The 19,003-nt window shown below is 46.0% G+C and overlaps 1 protein-coding gene across 1 annotated transcript in view; it reads right to left on the reverse strand.

The window, feature by feature from the left end:
- Grin2a (glutamate ionotropic receptor NMDA type subunit 2A) overlaps positions 1–19,003 on the reverse strand; it is a 445,415-nt gene that overhangs the window by 313,710 nt on the left and 112,702 nt on the right. The gene's annotated exons all lie outside the window — the stretch shown is intronic.

Here is a 19,003-nt window from a genome sequence, read left to right on the forward strand (position 1 = left end):
TCCTCACATCTCACACTCCAGCTATGCCCCTTATCTTGAGCAGCCTGGCTCTAGCTGCCTATCAGAGCCCTATTCATCCTTCAAGGCATGTCTCCAGGGTCACCTCCCTCCTGACAGTCTCCCTCTTGTCACATGACGCTCATGTATGGAAGGCATAGTCTCCAGCAGACGACACAACAGGGAGGAGGCAGAAGTACCAGGAGGTGGGCCCTAGTCAGAGGAAGCCAGCCTATGCCCCTGAGGAGAATTTGGGGACCCTGTCCCTTCATCTTGTTCTCCCTGTTTGCTGGTGGCTCTGATCCACCACAATGTTGACTTTATCTCAGGCCCATAGTGACAGACTAAGCAGCTATGGACTGAAACCATGAACCATAGCAAACCTTCCCTCCTTTAAATGGTTTTTCTCAGGCATTTTTGTCACGGTCCTGGAGAGCTAACTAGCACAGCTGCCTTCTCTAGGGACTCACACACCCTAAACGAGTGGCCTCAAGCTGAAACACATGTTGGCATCACCAGAAATGCTCACTCAGGAGATCTCATGGGAAAGCCCGAGGCTGTGTTCCCACAGGATGTCTGATACTGCTGGTCCAGGGATGTGCTAGGGGACCACTGCTTTTGGGGGATCCGTAGATTCCTGCATGCTGCTTTCCGAGAAAGGTGGTGACTAAGAGGTCATTTGCTGCAAGCATCCCCTCTTGCACCACTGAGGTCGTCGGTCCCTCTGAACTTCACCAGACCGCCCCACTTTGTGTGGTTGACATTAACAAGTTGTCTGGAACACGGTTACCATAGGGATTTGAACAACAGAAACACATTGTCTTCGCAGCTCTGGAAATCATGGACTAGGTATAGGGAGGTCCGTTCCTAATGGAGAGACTGAGAGTCTATCCCATGCCTCTCTCTACTCTTTGGCTTATAGACGTCTCTATCATTTATAGCACAATAGAAATAACAGTTAAAATTCCAACATTCAGGAAGCTTAACCATGAGAGTTGCCAGCCTGGGCAACAGAGCAAGACCCTGCCTCAAAATCATAACGGGGTTAGGGAGTTGGCCATATGCAGGTGTAAAACACTTGCCCAGAATGCCTAAGGCCCTAGATTCAACTCCTAGGAGAATGGACAGATGACAAATAGATAGACAAACAGACAGAAATATAGATGATAGGGAAATAATGAACAGATATCAAGATATGTAGGGAAAGAAATATGTATTGCCACTTTTATTTTTATATCTTTCCCTTGTGCATGTCTATCCAATTTCCCCCTTTAAAGTAGATAATAGTCACTTTGGTTGGGTTACTTCTAAAAACCCTGTTTCCAGCCAAGGTCACATTCTGAGGTTCTGGGGATTGGAACCTTGACATACATTTTTGAGGGAGACATAATTCAACACATGACATTCTTCTATTCCAGGAAGGATAGACAACATGGTGGTAACAGCCATTTGTCTCCATGACCTGTCATCTAAATGGATGTCACATCACCCGCCAAAGCATCACAATTTGGGCTCCTGGAGAATTCTGCTTAGGTCAGCAGCAGTGTTGCTCAACGTCTTATGCAACGTGCTGAACTGGTTGGTGATTTAAACAAGAGGGCACTGCCTTGGTGGCCATGCTAAACAATGGACACTCAGCTCAGTGAGTAATACTCTAATATGTATATATTTCATACTTTCTTCATCCATTCTTCCATTGAAGGGCATCTAGGTTGTTTCCAGGTTCTGGCTATTACAAACAATGCTGCTATGAACATAGTTGAGCATATGCTTTTGTTGTATGATAGGGCCTCTCTTGGGTATATTCCCAAGGGTGGTATTGCTGGGTCCAGGGGTAGGTTGATCCCGAATTTCCTGAGAAACCTACACACTGCTTTCCAGAGTGGTTGTACAAGTTTGCATTCCCACCAGCAATGGATGAGTGTATCCCTTTCTCCACAACCTCTCCAGCAAAGGCTATCATTAGTGTTTTGTATTTTAGCCATTCTGACAGGTGTAGGATGGTATCTTAAAGTTGTCCAAGATGATTTTTAAAGAAAGTGCGTTTGACTGTGTTACTCCCCTACTTGTCAACTTGTAATCAAACCTGAACTCTACGGCACAGCAATTCAAGGGTCTGCCTTTATCTGGAGCCAGCAATTTCTCCACACCTTCCATGACCCTACTGTTCTCCTAGACAAACCCAGAATGCTTGCAATTCAAATTGTAAGGCAAGAGACTATATATAGGGATTAAAAGACAAAATAAAGCAAAACAAACAAATAAACATAATTATGTTTTATCACTGTTTTGGAGGAAAAAAACTCAAGGCCAAGATGCCAATAGGCACGGTTTCCAGTCAAGGACCACTTTCTGGTTCATACATGGAACCCGCTTGCTTGCTCTCGTGGAGCGGAGGAGAAGGGCTCCTTGGTCTCACTTTGCCCTCTGACCTAATTGCCTTCTATTGTCCCTGCTCCTAACATCACATACCTGGGACTTAGGGTTTTAGCAGATAAATATGGATGAGGTGGAAGGGATGGGGCACAGATGCTGATGGCTTTGCCCTTCACAGATCTCCCTCCCTAGTGTGGACCACAGCTGATCAGGTACAGACAGACAGACACTTTCCAGCTAAGAGATCTGTAACATGGAACCCGTACTGCAGGCAATTCAGAAGCACCCTTAGCCTCCCCAGTGGCAGATCACCCCCAAACCTGGCTTGGACAACCGAAAGCATTGCTAGATGTCAGCAAATGTACCCAGTCCTTTAAATGCCAGGGTAGAATACCATCCTCCAGGAAGCTCCCCACGCCTCCACTGACCTGAAATCTCTCACACTGTCCATTCACTTCTCTGGGTCTCCCCCACTCAGGTTGGAGATGGGTGTTCTTGTCTAAAGCTCTGGAGTTAAAACAGCATGTGTCTTGAACGAAGACAATTGCTGATACTGTTGTTTGCTGACTCTGACCCTAAAGTAGGTAGAAGTGAAATGTGGTCCTGCCCTCCACGCCAGGAGTCAAAGGGGTTCGAATGTACCCGGTGTGACTCCTCAGCTTGCTATGGGTGGATGTAACTTCACAGCAAGAGGTGGTAGGACTCAAAGCTGATCCAAACCCTGAGTGCTCCCTTGCTGGGATGTCCTCCCTCCTCCCTCTTCAGGCAATGTGGCTTTGGTGAAACCTCACTTGGTAGGTCTTCTTTTATTCTTAAAGCTGAATCTAAAAGATGAGTTTGTTCTGAAGCTCCTCTCCCAGAGGCAAGAGTAAAGCATGGCTACCCAAGGCCACACCTACAGAAGAGAGGGCAGCAGAATTTTGCAGCCTGGGACACAGGAACACATAGGATGTGAGGGAGGACTCTGGGAGAACGTCTTTCAGCAGTTGCTCTGAGGACAGGCGCTGGCAGCAGAGAGGGAAAGGAAGTCCCTGTCCCACCCCACAGCAAGCCAGTGGTGTCTGGAAGCCACAAACATTTACACCAACTCACCCACATGCTCACAAATACACACATGACCTCAAATAGCAAACAACAATCCACATCACACACATTCACACATATGGATTCCCAAACACACAAGCCCATCAAGACTTACACACAGATCACACCCAAACTCTCACACTCAGAGCACAGGCACCACTTCCAGCCACAAAACCATATAAAAATTCGATCATACAACACACACAAACATACATTCACACACACACATTTGTCACACATCTACCTCTCAATCTGCTTCTATAAGCCATGGCAGAGGCTAAGGAGCAGATGTGGGGAACATGCAGTGGTGGGGGGACAGATGGGTCTGGGGGAGATGGAGCTGTGGGGAGATAGGTCTGGGGAGGATCCTGACTTGAGAGAGGTGCAGTGTGGGGAGACTGGCCCTGCGTTGCTCTGGTTGGGGCATCTGGTATTCTGTAGGAGCAGCCACAGCCTGGAATCTTCCCTCCAGGCTCAGCTGTATGGGAGGCTTTGCGCAGAGCTTCTTCCCCTGAGCCCTCCTCTGCCTCTACCTGAGCCAAAACAGCTTTCTCTCACTCCAGCAGAAGCCGCGGGCTGCCAGGTGGATGGTGTTAATTAACAGCAGAGAATGACTCTTTTGCTTCAATAAATCTTACTGCCTTCATCATAATAAAGACGAAATAAAAGTAAAGTTGAAGGCCTCCCTTCTCCTAAGCCATGCCGGTATTAACAAGTTAGCTTTTAACCAGCTAATTCATCGAAAAACCCAGAACAAGCTCGTTGCATAAAAGATATAACGCTGAGCAGGAATTCCAGGGGGAGGGACACAAAGTAAATCTTAATAAATTTCGAATCATATTTCCCATGTCTTCTGTGGGGTGTAGGCTTGATAATTAGGGAGAATCTCCTGTAAAGATTCAATAAAATGACAAATTCTTTTGTGGAGAGATTATTCATTCTCTGGGCCTGTTCCCTGAAGTTAAATTGTTATATAAAAGCTACACTTTGAACAAACCAGGAGAGTTCGTTTAGGCAAGATATTGGCCCCAAGTTCTTTGAAATGCAAGAATCTCTTGGGCAAGAACTCTGGACAGGGACTCTGGTCTCAGAAGGGTCACTCAGGGAGTGTCTCCACATTTGTTTTTCAGATGTCAGATGGGGATCAACCATAGTGCCCATCTCCAGGAATACCATAGGAAGTAAAGCCAATATAAGAATAGTGTCTGGTACACATTAGGTATCAATACATGCTCACAACACCTTTGCTGAGGCTGTGTCCCTCCTCAGCTCCATCCTAGCTGCACTCCTATTGCTGGGATACAATACCCTGACCAAAGGAACTTTGAGAAGAAAGGGTTTGTCAGACTTACAATTCTGTCTGTCCTGTAGAGAACTCACAGCGGCAGGAGCTTGAGAGAGCTGGTCACATCCATGGTCAAAGGCAGAGAGAAATTAATACGCCCATGCTGCCTTCTTGCTTTCTTTCAGCTAGTTTTCTCCTGCCTAGGGAATGGTGCCACCCACAATGGGTTGAGTCATCCTACATCAATAGTTATCAAGACAATCATCCACAAACACACTGTGCTTGCTATTTTCTTACCAGCTTTGAACTTGATACAGACTATAGTCATCTGAGGGAAGAGAGAACGGCCTCCTATGACCTGGATGTGAAGCATTTTCTTAGTGATATGAGAGGACCCAGACCACTGTGGGTAGGGCCAGCCCTGAGATCGTGGTCCTTAGTACTTTCAGAAAGGAGGCTAAGCCCGCCATGAGGAACAAGTCAGTAAACAGCACTTCCTCCACAGCTTCTTCTTTGGCTCCTGCCTCTAGGTCCCTGTCCTGTCAGATCTCCTACTCTAACTACTTTTGATGATGAAGTTTTATACAGAAATCTGAAGGAAAGAAACCCTTCGTGCCTGGTTTGCTTTTGGCCATGGTGTTTCATCACAGTAATAGAAATCGTAACTAAGACACATGCCCTTGGATCCTCTAGGTCTAGATAATTCCTCCTGAAGACTCTAAGTGATTCTAGGCTGTGCTGACAGTTAAAACTGACCAGCACACCAACTGAATGTGTAAACCTAACCCCCTCTGCAGAGGGCAGTTCATGTCTCATCCCCGGGAAAGATCTACACAAACATACTAATTAGGAGGTCATTTCCTCCTGCGATCTTCAGTTGGTTCTCAGCACTTGGTCTATCCCTGTCTTCATTTATATCTCTAGCTGGTGATTAGTGATGCAGTTCTAGTGCACACCCACTCTTCTGTGGCATAACTCCCTAGATCCCTGCCTGACTCCTCCTTGGAACAAGAGAAACGCAGGAAAGCACATGAAGAGAGCTGGGGATGGGGATGAGAGCTTTGAAACACTGTCCCCTGGATGAGGCAATGCCAACACACTCATGAGCTCACCTGTGACTACCTGCATGAGATAGGGCCTATCAATGGCCTATGGGAGGGTGGCTTGGGAGGCCACACCCCTCCCTGAATAACCACAGGCAGTCTGTGGTCCCTGGGGAAGGGAACTCTTTCTTCAGTGGTGTAGCCACTGGCTAGTTGCCCATGCTCTAGTGAAATACTCCTTCTTGTAAACAACCCCAAGCTCAATGAGTCATAAGAAAAGCAAAGAATGGAAATGGGAAGGGGATTGTTGGAAAGGAGAGAGGGATCAGGGGTGTGGGAGAAGATGAGAGGGGCTCATAAGAGTAACTATAACCAAAATACATTAAATACATGTATGAAACTGTCAGAGAAAGTATCTTAAAAGCCTCCCAAGAGTACTCAGAAAGATAGCCAGTACTATATCAATAGCAAGCCCAAACCTGACCTAGCAGTTCCTTCTGTGGTGGGGCTAAAGCCCTGCAGATCTGCTGTGATTTCCCACATCACATGGTTGAAGGAAGAGTTCTCACTACCCTGCAAACACACCACTGAGCTTCAATTATCTCCTGGGAAAGCTCCTGCAGCCATGGCTCCAACACTCCCTGCAGGATCTCTGTTTGGAATCGCAATGTCCTGACAGCTGAAACCCCATGTCACACTGCTAAAGGGTTTTCAAATTGGCTCCAGCACTCTGACCTGGCCCCATCATGGAGCTGTCCGATTGTTGAGACCAAATGCTTCCTGCTCCTCTCATTAGGTCCCCCAAGTATAGATGTCACAGAGTCTAGCAAATTGCGAGCACTTAACTCATGTTTGCTGACTGTTCACTGGTGGAGAGCCCTGTGTTCATACTTAGCTCATGTTTGCTCACTGTTCACTGGTGGAAAGGCCTGTGTTCATACTTTTTAAATGGCACCACATAGCTCCACAGGACCTGTCTTCCTTTCCGGGTCCTCTTTCCCCCGATTTTTCTCGGTGCTGGGAAGTCTTTCCCAACATGACTCTTACATTCCCAAATTAAATCTCTGTTTATTTAGGCTATCACAATATTCTCCAGCTATCTTTAATAGAAGGGGAACCCTACTGCTTTAGGCTAAACCATCTGAAAAGCACTCTGAAGCAACAGAGTGACAAAAACACATTAAATTCCCTAGCCTCCCGCCGCTGCTGCTTAGTAAATGCTTGATAAACGTTGATGAAATCTGGGCAAGGGAGAGAGCTCTGCCCGTAAAAGTGCTGGCTGCCAAGCCTAACACCTGCATTCCATCCCCAAGACCCACAGGGTGAGAGAGAGAACTGAGTAGGAAAGAGCACGCAGAGGAAGGCAATGAATAAGAACAAAGGACACAGGCTTGAGAAATGGCTCCACAGCTGTGAGCACGCACGTGCTCCAGCCCTGGGAATTCTGGTGCCCTCTTCTGGCTTCCATGGGCACCTGCATGCACTTGGCACACATAGATAAGCAAGTACACATACATGAATGTAAATAAATAATAAATTAAAATAGATAACGCCATACATATATGAAAATGTCACAGTGAAACTCATTTCTTTGTATGTTAACCACAGATAAATAAATGATTATTTGAGCAACCATTGCTTGCCATCATGAGCGTCTCCAAGTTGGGATGGCTTCTTGCCCATCAGCTGAAGCATTGTCTGATGCCTTGGATTACCTACTTCATACCTGACTCAAGGACCTTTAAGTTTGGCCTAGGAATATGTATACCAGGAATTCAAGCACTCTCTTGAGGTATTAATAAAAGTATAGGTGTCCTCCCACAGAGAATTATTATCCTTCCCTAAAAAGAAACAAGTGTGGGAATTGTCTGCCTTCCCCCGCATTTGCCAGGAGCCTCCAGCTACTCCACAGACTTGCACACAGCAACCTCCATGCCAGACCCCCTCAAACATGTCCGCAGCGCTCAACTAGGTAAGGTTCAGAGTGGAACACAGCTTCACCGTCTATTAACCCTGACTGGCCTTCTGCCGGAAGTGACACCCTACCCCAGTGTCTGGCAGGAAGCCCGATGGAGACACGAAATGCCAGACTGGGTCAGACTGATGGCCCATTCAGGCTGCGGCTGTCTGGCAGCAAAGAGCCGCACGCGTCTCCTTCGACTGCAAGTATGTAAACACGCAAAGTCCTTTAGCTGCAGATTCTCCACACAGCTCCTGCGTCCCTTCCATGCTGCTGACATCCCTAGCTTCTTTGCGTGCTTGTGCCTCCCCAGAAGAGTTTAGAGCTAAGTCTTGGTCTTGTGTAGGTTTCTCAACTTCAACACCACAGACATTTTGGGCTGGCTGCTTCTTTGCTGTGAAGACTGAACAGGGCACTACAGAATACCTTGCAGTATCCAAGGCCCCTACATACGAGATTCTAGTGGTACCCCACCCTTACACACTGAATTGTGGGAGTCAAAAATATCTCAGGGCATGGCCTCTGAAGATATGGGAAGTAATGCTGCCCCTTGCTGAAGAATCACTGCTCCAAGCCAAGACGGCAGCCTTAGTTAGTGACTGGTCAGGGGTGAATACGTGATCCAGTTTAGATATCAATCTAGAAGAACTCTGGGAAATGGACCCTCCTTGTTAAGAAGACAAAACTAAAAGGAGTCTTCTTCTCTGGTTACTGGCATGCCACGCTTTCAGGCCTGCAGCTCTGGAACATAGCTCACACCCACTTTGAGAGTTAGCCAAGCTAAAGGATAGAGAAATGAAAAAATGTGGTCTATTTAAGCCATGGCTTCCTAGTCCGGGTTGTTTTTAATTGTCTACTTGACACAAAGTATCGTCACCTGGGAAGAAGAAACCACATTGAAGGACTGCCTCTTTCAGAGGCCTGTGGACATGTCCGAGGGCATTTTCTTGATTGCTAATTGATGTGGGAGGGCCCAACCCTCTGTGGGTGGTGCCCAACCCTCTGTGGGCGGTGCCCAACCCTCTGTGGGCGGTGCCACATGGACAGTCACATCTCCCTGAAAACACGGATGGAGATGTTCCGTTGATCAGATGAACACATTTGTTCTCTGATCTCGAGGCACAGCATTTTATGCCATAGGCTTACCAGAAGCAAAAGCATCATTTGATCTAAAGTTAATAGATTTAAATCTCATTTGGATCTAAATCTAACTTTAAATGCTTATTGTTCGCTCACCACAAGCCCGAGGCCCTTACCTGCCCACTCTCAGTCTCTTTATGCAGAAAATAGGATGAAAATAAAGCCCATCTTTCTGGATCATTCTTAGGCTTAAATTCGGTGAGGCCTAGAAATGACCAACAAAATGCCTGGCCTACCTGTAGTTCTCCACAAAAGCGTTACTTACTGTGTTCCTTTTAAATGTTCTTTTAAAATGTTTTGCATGTTTGTGTTCTACCATGTGGGTCCCCCGGGGTTGGAGTTGAGCCACCTGGTTTAGTGGCAAGCTTCTCCACCCGATGAGCCACCTCCATGGGCCTTTTTTTTTTTACTGTGAGCTTGTTTTCTGGTTTGGGGAAGACAGACCTTAGGCTTGTTAACTTCTTCATTATGCTTTGGGCTTTTCCAGGTCTCACACCAGATTTGGATGCTGTCAGTGTTCCACCTGACTTCTTATGTTCTCTAGCCATTTCAGCAAAGTCAGCTCGACCTCCACACACATCTTGGACAGAGAGCATCCATCGGGGACCCATGTGGTCACCACGCATGAGAAACATAACTGCCTAGGAATTAGCACACCCCTCCCACCCAGAATGGTCTGCAGGAAGAGAGTGTGAAAATCTCAGCTCTCCCCCACACTGGCAGGATAATTCTCATGCATGTGTTTTACATGGATGCTGAAAGAATCCCGTGGGTCATTTCAACGGCCCACCTGTTATCTGGCCTAGTAACATACTAGTGGCCGCCTCCTCCCCTTGGCAACCCCTCTCCTCTCACTAGTTACTGTCCCAGGTAAACCCACATTCAATCTGCTGTGGTCTGTTTCCCGGGAAACCCAAACGCATCCCTCTCCCTTCACGTCAGTAAGGTCTGGATTCTAGCGTATTACTGCCTGAACAAAGTCATTTTTTCAACACATTAATTTTGTGACCTTGGACAAATTCTTCTTTTCAAATTCTTTTTATTGTTTTTATTGAGTTATACATTTTTCTCTGCTCCCCTCCTTCCTCCCCTCCCTTTCTACCCTCTCCTATGGTCCCCATGCCTCCAATTTAATCTGGAGATCTTGTATTTTTCTACTTCCCATGTACATTAGATCCATGTATATCTCTCTTAGGGTCCTCTTTGTTGTCTAGGTTCTCTGGGGTTGTAAATTATAGGCTGGTTTTTCTTTGCTTTATGTCTAAAAGTCACTTATGAGTGAATACTTACGATATTTGTCTTTTGTGGTCTAGGTTACATCACTCAATATGATTTTTCTAGAATTTTCCCACAGATTTCAAGATGCCATTATTTTTTTCTGCTGTGTAGTAGTACTCCATTGTGTAAATGTTCCACGTTTTCCTTATCCATTCTTCGGTCGAGGGTCATTTAGATTGTTTCCAGGTTCTGGCTAGGACAAACAAAGCTATTATGAACATAGTTGAGGATATGTCCTTGTGGCACGACTGAGCATCCTTTGTGTATATACCCAAGAGTGGTATTGCTGGGTCTTGAGGTATGTTATTTCCTAATTTTCTGAGAAATTGCCACACTGATATCCAAAGGGGCTGTACCAGTTTGCACTCCCACCAGCAATGCAGAAGTGTTCTCTTTACCCCACATCCTCTCCAGCATAAGTTGTCATCAGTGTTTTTGATCTTGGCCATTCTTAAAGGTGTAAGGTAGAATATCAAAGTTGTTTAAATTTGCTTTTTTCTGATAGCTAAGGATGTTGAGCATTTCCTTCAGTGTCTTTCAGTCATTTTAGATTCCTTTGTCAAGAGTTCTCTATTTAAGTCTGTAGCCCATTTTTTATTGTATCACTTGTTCTTTTGATGACCAATTTTTTGAGTTCTTTGTATGTTTTGGAGATCAGTTCTCTGTCTGATGAAAATCTCTGGTAGTGAAAATCTTTTCCTATTCTGTATGCTGCCATTTTGTCTTGTTAAACATGTTCTTTGCTTTACAGAAGCTTCTCAGTTTCAGGAGGTCCCATTTATTAATTGTTTCTCTCAGTGTCTGTGCTATTGAGGTTATATTTAGGAAGTGGTCTCCTGTGCCACTGTGTTCAAGTGTATGTCCCACTTTCTTTTCTATGAGGTTTGGTGTGGTTGGTTTCATGTTGAGGTCTTTAATCAGTTTGGACTTGAGTTTTGTGCATGGCGATAGATATGGATCTATCTTCATTCTTCTACATGTTGATATCCAGTTATGCCAGCACCATTTGTTGAATGTGCTTTCTTTTTTCCATTTTATATTTTTTCCTTCTTTGTCAAATTGGACAAATTCTTAACCTCTGGAGCTGTCTGTTTATATAAAAAGCAGCTAATAATAAGTCCCAAATACATTATTCAATCCCAAATGGTCAGTCCTAAAGTCATGTAAGAGCAAGCAACACTAAATGGGCTTTAGTAAATTTTGTATTGTGTGTGTTTGTGTGTGTGTGTGTGTGTGTGTGTGTGTGTGTGTGTGTGTGTGTGTGTAACAATAGTAATTTAAGAAAAAGAGGTCATGAGTTTGATGTGGGGATATGGGAGACATTGGAGAGGGAAGGATAGAAATTATGTTAACATAGTACACCTGTATGAAATTATCAAGGAATAAAGAATTTAAATTAAAATGAGGCTAATAACACTTCACAAAGACTAAGTGTGGGGCTAACATTTGCTAAATGATACCTGCTTTGCAAGGACAAAATTAGTTAATATTTATATAAGATTTAAATATTTAATATAAATTATTTAGAATGTAATTGACACCTTGTAAGTTTCGAATGAGAGTTTGTGTTTTAAATTCCCTATCTCCCCGGATGCCTTGTCAAGTTTCCAACCCTCAAGATTGCTGCTCCCATCCTAATCAGGAATTGAACAATCTGATTTCCTGAAATGGCCAACAGCAATATGGAAGCTCCTTGGACTTGCCCAGAGCACGGTTTCCTGCTCTGTTGAGGAGACATATGTTGCCTCAGACCGCCTGACTCCCAAACCCAAAGAAGCCCTCGGATGTGCCTGCAGGGATCAGCTTCTGCGGGAGAGGCCTTGAGGCCTTGGGAACACCAGGAGCAGTGTCCCCAGCTGCCAGCATGGGCCAGCCCCAGGCTGCACGGTAGGCCAGCTCCAGGCTGCACGGTAGGCCAGCCCCAGGCTGCACGGTAGGCCAGCCCCCAGCTGCCAGCATGGGCCAGCCCCAGGCTGCAAGGTAGGCCAGCCCCAGGCTGCACAGTAGGGCAGCCCCAGGCTGCACAGTAGGCGGGCATTCAAAGCCCTAAAGACCAGCTCTTGAGCTCACTTCCCATTTCAGAAGCTTCCAGTTCCTAACAGATCTCTCACTGCATCCCTCCCTTCTGCCTCAGCCTGTCATAGTTCCATGTCCTCACACCCTTCTGTGCTACAGCTGGACCCCAGGGCACAATCCAGCGCTCCAGAGCCATCTCCAAGAAGCTCCTCTCCTGACATGTTATGAACGAGAAGGCACAAAAGTCTCCAGGTTACTGCAACAGGGACACCCTCTTTCCCTGAGTCATTTGCTTCCTAGCTATTGGCACCCCAAAGAGACCCAAAGGGAAGGAAAGCCTCTACCAGTATCTCCTTTACCTCTCACGTCTCAGTCTGCAGTAAAACAGGCCTTCCAAGCCTCTGGGTAAAGGCCCTTTGAATTTCACTCAATATATTGAAAGAGTGAGGGGCTCAAAAAAGGCATTACCACCAAGTCAGACAACCTGAGTTCAATCCCTGGGACCCACACTGTGGAAGGAGACAGCCAATCCCTTAAAGTTTTATTCTGTCCCCATATACACGCTATGGCAGGTACATGTCACACACACACACACACACACACACACACACACACACACAATTTCAACTGTTTTTCTAATGTTGAAAAACTAAGACTGTTTTATGAGAAGTGGGTTGACAGTGAGCAGATATCTGGTTTTTATACTAATTTGTCCTTAGATTACACGTGGGAGCTGTGTTCTGTGCACAGCCTATGCATTCCTTGCCTTAGAATCACTTTCTCAAAGAACAACCTGCCTGTACAATTCCTTGCTCAAATGGGGCGCACCTGTGTGGCTCACCCAGCCCTCTCTCTTCCTGGGCTATTCTCCATCACAGCCACTTTCTTCTGATGCTGCAGGTATCTTGTATGTTTGTCTATCTATATTGAAAATAATGAAGTTCTGTGTGGCCAGGATGTCATTTGATTCCTTTGCCAAGTGAACATAAAAATAAATGAAGCCCCTGGAATCATTCCAATGGGCAGTAGGAAAGCCACATCATAGCTATATATATATATATATACAGGGACATGTACACATACACACAAATACACACACACACACACACAGATGAAAATAAAAACATTTTTTTTATTTTTAAATAACAGTCCCACGACATTAACACCATGTCTTTCTAGGTCTTATGGGAAAGCACACTTCTCAGCTCCAGGTTGGCTGTTTCCTGCAGTGAGGCAGGGGACTGACAGGCTTCAGTAGCATCTTTATTTATGTTCTAAAAATCTGAAATAAATGTGACAAAAATGTTAACATTTGTTAAATCTGGAGGGTTGTACATGGGTGTTTGTTATTTTATTCTCAGAATGCCAGAAATATCTCAGCATTCATGAGTCTTTTCTTTTTAGAAAGGAAAGTTTCAGAACACGATGATACGACTTCTCTAACATCTCAGAGTTCACTCAAGATATCTCGAGTTCCGCCCAAGGATGCCCCAAGCAGACAGTGTCTGAGGAACCCTCTGACACCTGAGAAACTGAGTCCAGCTGGCAGCAACCTACAACCCTCTTACTGTGAGAGCCCCAGCAAATCCGACCACTTCAATCAACGGCATTAAGATGGTGCTTTTCAGTTCCTATGTGCCCTTTCTCGGGTGAATAAAGCAGAACCTCCAACAGAAACCAATGTTCCAGACCTTGGAGCTTCAGATGCTGCTGCAATCTCTGTGAAGCGTGCCATGAGGAAAGCAACTGCATGTGTCTCAAGAATACTCATTTGGCATCTCGGGTTAAGATTTCAAAGAGATACCTGAAGTGCAAGATAGTGCAGTCTCTCTCCATGGATGAACAGTGAAGGTGCACAGCAACCAGCCACTGTCTTCCTCTGAGCTCTGCTAGGACTGGGAGCCTGGGGGCCTGGAAGGAGCCAGGGTGTAGTGATGGTGCCATCTGTAGGATGGCCCTCCATAAACAAAAGTGCACAGGTCACTCATTCATTCAAGGGACTTGACTTTCCCACCATAGGACCATGGAGAAGGCTTCAGAGCCCTCCCCAGGGCACAGCCGCAAACTATCTAAAAATCAAATGTACCCCAAGAAGGATGATCAGATCAAACTGGGTCATAAAACTTCTTCAAACTAAACTTGAATATCATAGAGTTGGCACTAATATGCTAACTCACAAGATCTGTATGACATCTACTAATTGCCATGGTTTCTAAATAAACTTAAGGAAATAATGATTCTGGGTTATCTGCACCCATGGCAATGTGACACAGACGTACGAGATTTCTCCTGGTGGGAAACTGGAGGTGTGTGGCTTGCTGCTGCCATTTAAATGGAAACACATGAAATTTTCAGTCAGAGGTAAAGTGATTTCCCCCATCCAGGCTCTCAGTCATCTAAACTCTGTCCTCGGTTCCCAGAGGGCCCCTTTATGTGATGTGTGTGTCCAGGTATTCGAGGATCTGTCCAGTCATTTATGTGTGCATTATCCCTTAAATCCTGGCTGTTTAAGGCTTCCCAGGAAGATAAGTGCCAGGAAGGCACTGAGGCAAAAAGACAGATGGGGTCTCCCTAATGAGCTTGTTTCCCAGTGGGCAGAAGTTCAACAAGCAGGTAGATAAAAAAAAAAGAGAGCAGATTCTGCAACCGCTGTGATGAGAACCAACGGGTGACATTACAGAAATCAGCAGTGATGCTGAGACCCCCGTCAGGAGACAGCTCTGGGTGCTGGGAGACATGACACCGGAAATGAAACTCAGACAAAGGCTCGGTAAGGTGAAGGAGCCTGGGTGTGAGAGTATGGAGAGACAGCTCAACAGTTAAGAGCATTGCTTGCTGGGGCCCTGTCACCCAAATCGAGCTGCTCACAACTTTCTGTGTCACTCTAGCTCCAAGGAAATGGCATCCTCGCAAGACACCCACAAATATACACATAATTGAAACATAAATCTTTTGCTAAAGGAAATTAAGGCTTATCAAAATTGAGACACTCACTTAAGGATCCTCAGCTAGTAGCTGCCAAGTGGGCATCTAAATCTATGTCTTGATTATCCTAGAATTTATAGTCTTTCCTTTGAAAATCACCATTCTTTGCAGAACAGTGTCTGCTACGCATTAAGTGCTCTACTGTTCTTAGTGCTCAGGCTCGAACAAAGGCTTCGCTCCAGAAGAAAACCCTGATGCTTTGTCCCATCTGCAACCCCATTATCACTGAAATGTCATCATCATTCTCAATTTACAGACGAGAAAATGGAATCTCCGAAAGGTTAAACAGCCTACTCCAAATTGTACAGCTAGGGCTGGGGAGATGGCTCGGGGATAAAGCACTGGCCATGCAAGCATAAGGACCTGAGTTCGGATCCCCAGGGCCCATGTGTCTTTGTTTCTTGTCCTGATGTTATAACATACTCTGGCTGAAGCAACTGAAGACAGAGAGAGTAGCAGAAGCCGGAAGCAGCTGGTCATAGCACATGTGTGTGGTCAAGCCGGGCTTCAGAGTGAGACTGTGAAGATGAGGACAGATGCATTTAATAGCAAGGGATGCCGTGGGCTTGTGGAAGCTGGGCTGGATGAGAAGTGGCCTCGGTAGGCTCACGTGTTTGAGCGCTGGGTCTCCAGTTGGTGATTCTACTAAAGAAGGCTGAGGAACCTTTAGGAGGTAGAGCCTTGTTGGAGGAGGTAAGTCAGTCCTGGTGGACCTTGAGATTTCACCGCCAGGCCCCACCTCCTTTCATTCTCAGCTTCCTGAGTGTGAATGCAACATGACAACCAGCTCCTGTTTCTGCTCCTAAGATTTCCCTGCCAGTTGCCAGCCTTCTCCACTACAGTGGGCTATATCCTTCCGGAACTGTGAAACACAATAAGCCCTTTCCCCTCTACATTGCTCTGATCACAGTATTTTATCATAATGAGAAGGTAACTCAGACCCACCTAGAGTCCAGCTGGCATAGTGACTTGTCTGTAACCTCAGTATTCGGGGGGAAGGGGGTGGAGGGGGATACAGGGATCCCCAGGGCAAGCTGATTAGTTAGATGTCCCAACTCTCCAAGCTCCAGGCTTAACAAAAGAGACTATCTGGATAAATAAAGTGGATAGTGATCAGTGGAGACATCAAACATGAATATGTAAACACATATGCATACCACACCCACAAACACAGAATAAAAAATTACAAACTTGCTCCCACACCTAGTAAAGGGTGGACCTGGAGCCGGAGCAGCTGAGCAAGGCTTGGGGACTCTTCTTTGCCACGGACTACACTGATTTCCGCTCAGAGTTCACCCCCAGCTGCCAGCATCTGGCCATTCTGTGCTGGAATTCCCTGCCATCCATAGCAAGACATCTCACACAAACATGGAAGTGGGAACACAGGTCTCACCCCCAAGCCTTCCTCTCTTTCCTCAGTAACGTAATTCTTTTTTTAATTCTAAAGCCCATGTTTCTGGTTAAAATATGTCTTTCCCAGTCTCCCTTCCTGTTAAGAAGGCCAATGATAAATAAACTGAATTTTTTTTAGATCATTAAGAATGAGTGTTTAGCAAGAGTATGCTCTTTTGGCTGTTTTCTCCTTCCTGCTTCCTGCCTAGACCATGAATGTGTTGGCTGGAGCCCCAGCAGCTCTCTTGGATCATGAAGCAACTTTGATGATGTAAAAACTGTATGCTGAGGATTTCAAATGAAATACAGAAAAACCTATGATGACATCATAAAAGTACCTTGCCAGGTCAGGCCACCTCCCTCCAGACTGTTTTCACCCAAAATAAAATCTCTGTTGTATCTTAGCAACTTGTCTCTGGAACCATTTACCAAACTGACCCCCTTCTGCCATGTTTACCACACTCCAAACAAGTACGCAGAGGTTCTTCTGCGCATGTCACTCCACGCGCTCACTCTGATTAGGGTAACTGTGGGTCTCACTTGATTGACTGGGTGTCATGGGAAACAGGAGTGCCTCCTTTACCACTTCTGATGAAAAGCTTTCCGAGTTCACAATGAACCTACTCTGAGCATTGTAACTCTAAGTGCCTCTCCTCGAAACTCTTACAAGTCAGTAGTGGCAGAAATAAAAAAGACAAATAGGATGCCTTGGAAAGCAGGGACAAGCTCCCGCAAATGCCAGGTGCCAATGAAAGGCGAAGAAAGGAAAGCAGTCGCTGCAGGGGGAGGGACAGGCAGAGCACGAGGACAAATGCACCTCTGCAGCAAAACAAGCGGTGTTGAGTGAAACCTGCCACTTTGTAAGACAGCGATGGGTCACTGCACCCGTCACTGCATCGGCTTCTCTGCTCAAACCAGGACAGCGCGGGAAGGGACTCTCAAAGTCAATCATTGATCCCCATGATGTACCTCGCCCCCCTGAGGCTTTGTCATATTAGAGTCCGAGCGGACATGTAACGCAGTAGTAGTCGGGCCAGGCTGGAAATTCAGGTCTTCGTACTGCCTCCTTTCTTTGGCGGACACACCCTCTAAGGGTTGTGAGGACCGACTTCTTTAACCTGAAGTCAAAGGGGTTTCCGCAGAAGGTCAGGTATCAGCAACAGTTTAGCGCACAAACTACAAACTCAACTCTGTAGCCTGGGTGGGAGAGAAACACCATGAAGAGAAACGCCATGCACAGACAAGAAAGCCCACGAATCTGTGCCAGGAAAATTCATGTACAGCTGTGAGGAGATAGTCCGGCAGATAGAGTGTTTGCCATGCAAGGACAATGACTTGCATCCCATCCTTACCACATTAAAAATACAAAAACGAAAAGGTGCTGGGCAGGATGGTGCGTGCTTGTATTCCCGGTGCTGGGGAGGCAGAGACAGGTAGATTCCTGGGGCTCACTGCCCAGCCAACCTAGCCCAATCAGTGAGTCCCAGGTCAGTGAGAGACCCTAGCTAAAAAACAAGTTAGACAGTGAGTGAGGACCACCACATGAGGGTGTCCTCTGGTCCACACACACAGACACACATGCATTGTGCCCAACAACAGTTTGTGTACAAAAGCAGGTAGTGGGCTCAGCCTGCAGGATATGGGTTGCTATGCCTTGACCCAAGTCCCTGAATCCAAGTGGCCCCTGCACCACACTGGCAGCATCAACTACAGATGTTTTTGGAACTGGCTAGAAGTACAGGTTCTCAGCCCCCTGGCTGCCAGGCCTCACAGTTCAGTAGGCCTTGGCATGGCTTCCAGACATGGCTTCACAAGCCCTCTGGTGACTCCCACACACATGAAAATGAAAAGCACTGGGCTGCTAGCAACCCCCTGTCCTCAGCAGCCATCCCTGTCAACATCACTTCAAGCATATCGCCTGGTGTTGGACTCCCAGGAGGTGCCTGTGACAACATCTCCAGCTTCTGTGCCCTCTCCATCTGCCTAGGAGAATTCGAAACTGAGCCAGATTCATGGCCAGGAATAAAGGTGGCTCCCGAACAGCCCATTCCAACAGGTATTGCCCCACTATTACATCCTGGTCAATGAGTCAATTAAAGATAGATTATCCATAGGAACCACTTCCTCCTTCTCATTCCTTAGTCTTGACTGCAAATCCAGCTGGAGCCACTGTAAGTTTTAAGAATAAAACTCTACCCCGAAGAAATAGCAGGGTGGAAGAATCCAGGATCTGCCATTGAGTCTCCATATAAGGCATACTGCAATGTCCAATTCTTCTGCTAAACTCCTGTTACATAGGAGCAGGATAAATTCCAGCACACCTAAGCAAGCTATTGTTAATTTGGGTTTCCTCCCTAAATCACTAGACCTGTGGAAGGAATGTTTTAGTCTCAAGTCTGAGACTAATCAATGAATGATGACAAGTTTATAAGTATATTTGATTAGTAA

This window comes from Microtus ochrogaster, chromosome 7 (assembly GCF_000317375.1).
Source record: "Microtus ochrogaster isolate Prairie Vole_2 chromosome 7, MicOch1.0, whole genome shotgun sequence".
In the NCBI taxonomy this organism is placed as follows: domain Eukaryota; kingdom Metazoa; phylum Chordata; class Mammalia; order Rodentia; family Cricetidae; genus Microtus; species Microtus ochrogaster.